We start from the raw sequence: 6,891 nt of genomic DNA on the forward strand, positions 1-6,891 counted from the left end.
TCCGGTGTTGACGTGAGCTGTGGTATAGGTTGCAGACGCGGCTCGGATCCTGCATTGCTGTGGCTCTGGCATCGGCCGGTAGCTACAGCTCCGTCTGGACCCCTAGCCTGGGAACCTCCATATGCCGCGGGAGCGGCTCAAGAAATAGCAAAAAAAAGACACAAAAAAAAAAAATTAAAAGAAGAAAAAAATCCTATGAGGAAAATGTGTGGGCAGTTCTGTAATAAATGTTTGACTGAAAAACCTTTATGGATTACCGAATCGGCTAGGCAGTAAGTAGGTTGGTGTAGACTGATAGGACCATCATTGAGATGACTCTGGAATCAACCTTCTGGCCCCATCTCTCTCCAGAACTTCAGGAGAATTTCCAAAGGTTTTCTCTGTAATACCGCCTGAATACTTTGCCAGCCCTGCAAAGAAGTTTAGCTCGTCTTCTTCACACAACCTGCTCCTGCCTTCCTAGGTTCTATAATATTAGTGGTATTCTCTCCAATGCATATTATAAGTCCCTCATGGTTATCTTTGCATCTTCATTTTATGTTGCCTTGCAACATTTATGTACCTATCTTTAGATTCTATCTCTTCCACTTGTAAAAAATTTTTCTTTGCTTTCCAATTTTACTGGCACCATACTGCTCAAGCCTTCATTAATTTTCTTCTGGATCATTAAAATGGGCAGGTCTGGACATTTAGACCTCCTCACTCTAGAAAAGCATATTTAGCATTATTGGGCTAATTATGTTTCTAACTACATCTTCAACTCTACCATGCTCTTCTTCAAACCTAACCAGATTCCCATTGTCTATGGAATTAAGTATTTATTTTTGTTTCCAATTTTAAATTCAAGAATGGGAACAATATTTCTTTAATGTAACATTAAAGTTTCTTATTCTCATTATTCCACTGTATGTATTATCATCTCTAGTAAAAGTGAACTACTTATTTTATAAGATACTCTGTACTTTCCCACTTCTGTTCCTTTTGTTCTCACTATTCTTTCTATAATTGAAAATCCTTTTTCTATGTCTACTGTAAATTACTCCACCTTCATGATGGCATTCTTGCTCCTCTCAGGAAGATTAAATATTATCTTCTTGCAATCATGAAAGATTGTATTGTCATAAATCATCACTGATACAATCATAAGTGGTAGCATCTTCATATAATCATGATTGATATGTAATAAGTTTAATTTTAAATCAACCATATGAAAATTAGCTATAAACAGCATGCATTCTTTGTTTTACTACCTAGGCCTAAAATCCCATATTATATTGTTAGATCCTAGAGAAGAGAGATTTTTTTTCACTGTTTTATTCTATGTAATACATTATTTCTAGATTGAATATGAAAGACATTTAAAAACTATTTATTGAGATGAATTAAAAAACACTAACCTAAAATTGTGGTATACTTTCTAATTGCCCCAGAGATAATTGAAAGTTTTATGTTACCCACTGCCAATAAAAACATGAAGTCAGAGTCTGGGACTACTCTGACTGAAGAATAAAACTGCACTATTTCACTATTTTGAAAATATATATTCTACATTAATAATGAAAAGACAATATTGATTTTGGATATAATCTTATAAAGAGGATGATTAAGAATCATAGAAACCTTTTGTTCTTGTTGGTTTCCTATGACTCTCATGAAAATTCGAAACTGTGTTTTATTATCCTCAAATCATTTATAGAGACCTACATAAATTTTAAGACTGGAGCACTGCCCAGCATAGCACCAAGATCAAAGGCTTATTTTCTAGTAAATTAGAATCCAGATCTTTAAATCACAAGTTTACAAATTTATGTAAGTATTAGCCATGAAATAATCAGTCATCTGGTCATTGGATTTCAAGACTGAAAAACTTAAACTGGGTGAAAAAATGGAAGTTAATTAGTCTATCAGAAAATATACCAATGAGTGACACTCAAATTACCTTTAGACTTTGGATATGTTTATAGAGTGAACTGTGTCCACAAAGCTCTGTTTAAGAAAGTACCATATTCCCTAGGTTATAAGTTCATTCAAAAGCCACAATATTTAATGAATACGTTGTCAAAGTTGATCAGTGTTTAAAATGCACTTTTAAAATGAAAGTAAAAAGATAACTATGGATATAATTCACAATCAGAAGAGTATAACTGATTGGGATTGAGAAGTATGTAACATGGAGCCCTCCTATAGGAAGAAAGAACAAAATTTGATGACTGCCTCCTGAGGACAGAAAAGAGCAGGCAGGTCAGTGACAGTTTAACCAGGACATGAGCTGAAGTCTGTCCTGCAGAAGGTACCCTGGACAAGAGAGCACCAGGTACTGTGAGTGACTGGGTGACTGTACTGCGTGATAGTCATTACTGGCTTCTGTATACTTTTAAAATATTTTAATACCTTTAAGAAATCCACTGAAAATTCTACAATTAGAAAATGCTCCATTAACACAAAACAATGAAGAAACACTGCCTTAGACACTAATGGAACTGCCAATAAAATATTTTAGAATCAGATTTAAAAATTATTGCAGAAAGAAGAGTCTGTAGATCTTATCTAGTTTTCTAGATTTACGCCTTTGGAAATGAACTGTTAAATATGCCTAAGGAAAAATTTAGTATAGACATAAAATGTGTTATTATTAAAATATTACAGCAAAATATTTTATTAGAAAAGGTTATTTTTTTGGACTTTTGTAATTTTAAAATAGTTGCTATATAATAAGAAATATATGTTTTATTTAGCATCAAGGTAATTAGGATATGCAAACTCTTAACAGTCGATATTTTTTAAAAAATAATTGAGGGCTTTTTAGTGAAAACTATCTTAAAATTATGTTTTGGTGGTTAATAATTGCTTGCTAGTAGAAAGTAAAAGTCTTTGGAAATGCTGGTAGATAACAAAGGGAATAGAGAGGGGGATGGCTAACTGTATGTGGCAAGAATAAACACTGGTATATTTTTCTCTTTTTAAATTAACTTTAGAAAAATTAGAGTATAGTTGATTGAAAATGTTGTGCCAATTTCTGCTGTACAGCAAAGTGACCCATATATACATACATTTATTGTGTTTTCTTTTTTTTTGTCTTTTGCTATTTTATTGGGCCACTCCCGTGGCATATGAAGGTTCCCAGGCTAGGAGTCAAATCAGAGCTGTAGCCGCCGGCTACACCACAGTCACAGCAATGCAGGATCTGAGCCTCATGGTTCCTAGTCAGATTCTTTAACCACTGAGCCACAACGGGAACTCCCTTTTTTTTTTTCTTTCCTTATATTATCTTCCATCATGGTCTATCCCAAGAAATTGGATATAGTTCCGTGTGCTGTATAGTAGGACCTCATTGCTTGTCCATTCCAAATGGAATAGTTTGCATCTACTAGGTCAAACTCCTAGGCCATCCTGCTCCTCCCCATCCCCCTGGGCAACTACAAATCCGTTCTCTATGCCATGAGCATGTATCTATTTTGTAGATAGGTTAATTTGTGCCATATAAGTGATATTATATGAACACTAGTACATTTTTCAATGAGATATGCAGCCTCATTAGAAGAGTTAAAGCTCTTTCTAGGCTATGTTGATCAAACTGTAAAATACTAATTCAATTCAATATAGTACAATTTTGGATACATAGCTATATAACCACTTGAGTGGATGATCTTGGTGAAATTGAATACAAGTTGTTTCAGTGTTGCTTAGGCAAACAGAATTCAAGGAGAATGATACGTTTAAGTAAAAGACCATAGTAACTTAAAAATATAATGCCATTCAAAAGCTGAATACCAGTGTTTAGATCCTTCAAAGCCCATCTTCTCAGTGATGCCTTCCATGACTATATAAGCCTTCAGAGAGCAGATGTCAATAGTTGCAAGTAATTTTTTACTAATAACAAAAATCTGGAAAGCTTAAAAATGACATACTTTAAGAAGAAAAAAATTATTAGGGGAAATTCGAATTTATTTCTGTATTGACCTGATAATGCTCTCAGTCACTAACATTGTGGTAATGTGTGTATATATATAATATATATATATATATACACACACATATATATATATTATATATATATATATATATAATTAAGGAGAATGTATGTTTTAGTGAATGACTTAGAAATTGTTTATCTTCCACCATATTCTCTCACCGGAGTGGCCAGACTGGTGAAATCACTGTGTGTTTCATGAAAATAAACCGAGAAACACTTAGGTGGGCAGTTTTTGTTTGTGAAGGTAAGTTTTCTAATTTTTGACTAGACTGTGAATTCTTCCAGGGAAAAATCCAGGACTTTGATTTATTTATCAAGTATATTGTTAGGCACATAGCAGTCTTTTAAGAAACAATAGAACAAGATCAGCTAATGCAGTGACTTGTTAATTACTACCAGAAAAGCAGAATTACAGATGACTTATTTTACCAGCCTGAGGGGGAAAAACATGGTTATATAAATACTGGAAAATAGCAGGAGGTGCTAAAATCTAAGAAAAGTTTCTGTGATCTTATGAAAAAATTAGAAATGTAAATTGGATGAATAATTGTAAAATGGAATTGGTAAATGTAAGTTGCCTGAAAAAAAGTTCACAGAGAACATTTAGGCTAAAAATCAAGATTTTGAAGTTGAGGGTAATAGTGATCATTTGCAACAGTACATATGTTTATCCAATATAATGAAAAATACCTATTCATGTAATAAAATAGAAATTGATGGGCTAAAACTACATGAAGCAGTAGAATAAAGCAGTTAAGGACACAAATTTTGGAGCCCAATAGCTAGTGTATGAAACCCAGTGCCACTTGCTATCTGTGTGACAAAGGGTAAGCTAGGCTAAGACGTATCTCCATGTGACTCATTTCTCTTCATTAGGAAAGCGGAGATAGCAATAGTTATTTAGCTCACTGAATTGCGAGATTCACATTTGTCGATAAACAGGAAAGCACATAGAAGAGAGCTTGGCGCATATGCTCTGTATAATGTCTGGTGTAATGACTATCATTTTATGTCATTTCTCACTTAGCTTTGTACCAGTGACTATAAGAAGAACTTAACAAATGGATACACACATACATACTATTCATACTTTTTTAATTAAATGAAATGACTATTATCAATAAAAAAGCATACATTTTTAAGATCTTATGTTAAAAGTCAATATATAAGATATGTCAATGATATATATAAAGCCCTGGATTATATATATATAGTCCAGTGCTTTATTTATAGTCCAATATATAAGATAAAGTCAATGATATATATAAAGCACAAAGACATATATAAAAGTCAGTGATAAGATATATATAAAGCACTGGACTATCCTTCACTTGATGAATACTATGTGTCAAACTTTTTTTTTTTTTGTCTTTTCTAGGGCTGCTCCTGTGGCATATGGAGGTTCCCAGGCTAGGGGTCGAATCGGAGCTATAGCCACCGGCCTACTCCAGAGCCACAGCAACGCGGGATCCAAGCCGCATCTGCAACCTACACCACAGCTCATGGCAATGCCGGATTGTTAACCCATTGAGCAAGGGCAGGGATCGAACCTGCAACCTCATGGTTCCTAGTCGGATTCGTTAACCACTGAGCCACGACGGGAACTCCCTCAAACATTTTTTAAGAAAATAAAATATTCACCTAGCGAATATGATTTGATTGTATATCATTTGGACCATTACTTTCCTTTGATTTTAGAGATATGATCTTCCTTAAAATGTGTTTTTGAAAATAACATTTATTTTAGAATGTTCATTTTTACATTAACTATCACCTTTTTTTCATCAGTATGTGGTCTAAAAACATGCATCTTTTCTTCCAAATCATTTCTGAGGGAAATTAGTAAATATTAACATAAGTGTGTTTGTATTTATTTACATTTATTTAAATATATACATTTTTATACATGTTGTCTTAGAACAAATACCAAAATATTAGCAGTGGTTAACCCTGAGAGAGAGATTAAATGTGATTTTTTTTTCTGTTTTGTAGTTCTTTTGTGTTTTTCTTTATATTCTATTATATATGTATCACAGTTATTTTTTAGAAGACAGTAGCTATTGTCAAACCCATAGTTCATTCAGTCTAAGGTCTTGAGAAAATAGGTATGGCTGCAAAGCTTGATCAAAATCAAAGAAAAAAATACTTTCTCGAAGTCTTGATTTTACTTATTATTATGTTTCTCCCGCTTCATGAACTTATTTAAGCATTTGGGAAATGATACATTTTTTGTGCCATACTTCAAATTATTGGCAATGTCAATCTATGAAAAAGTCAGGTATTTTTTTTTCCCCCATGAAGTGAGATCGTTTTCAATCTGCCATAACATGTGCCCACACATCTTCACTTTGAAAAATGTAGCATTCAAGTTGAGTCAGGGCAGATTATTCCTTTTTGACTTTTACAACTTTTATGCTGCTGCCGCCAGAAGTTTTCTTGGCATTTGCTTTGAATTCTGTCTTCAGTGCATCTCTCACTGCTTTCGCACAGATCTGGGATACTGGAGGTAGTCGAGTCCAGTCTATCGCCAATATGCCACCATGACGTTGCGAGAATGGAGCGCCTCCAGCTGAATTTCAAACTCAAGGTCAACGTCAGCTCGGAGTATAGCCTACTTTGAGGAAATGATATTTTTAGTTTGCACTAATAATTGTATAAATAAAATAAAGGATATAAAGCATTTGGGAAAATTCTGTATGCTAACTTCGTGTTATGCTTTATTATTGTTTTAGTATTACGAATGAATTCTATTAGCTTCATAAGTATGCTACCAATCTGGTCAAGAGAGCTAATTACTTTTGAAACTTAACTCACATTTTACCCTAAACAGGGTAAATAGTCACGTTAACTAATTTTAACAAATATTCTGTATATTATTCCATTATCAGGTGAGGAAACTACAGTTTTCAGTCAATTCC

The 6,891-nt window shown here is 33.6% G+C and overlaps 1 pseudogene; it reads right to left on the reverse strand.

The window, feature by feature from the left end:
• Nucleotides 1-6,357: 6,357 nt before the first annotated feature.
• On the reverse strand, nucleotides 6,358-6,515 carry LOC100524996 (ATP synthase F(1) complex subunit epsilon, mitochondrial pseudogene; annotated as a pseudogene).
• Between the last annotated feature and the right edge of the window lie 376 nt (nucleotides 6,516-6,891).

This window comes from Sus scrofa, chromosome 6 (genome assembly GCF_054392235.1).
Source record: "Sus scrofa isolate SSC_HxYL_T2T_F1_AM1 chromosome 6, Sscrofa_HxYL_maternal_Yorkshire_Landrace_v2.0, whole genome shotgun sequence".
In the NCBI taxonomy this organism is placed as follows: Eukaryota; Metazoa; Chordata; class Mammalia; order Artiodactyla; family Suidae; genus Sus; species Sus scrofa.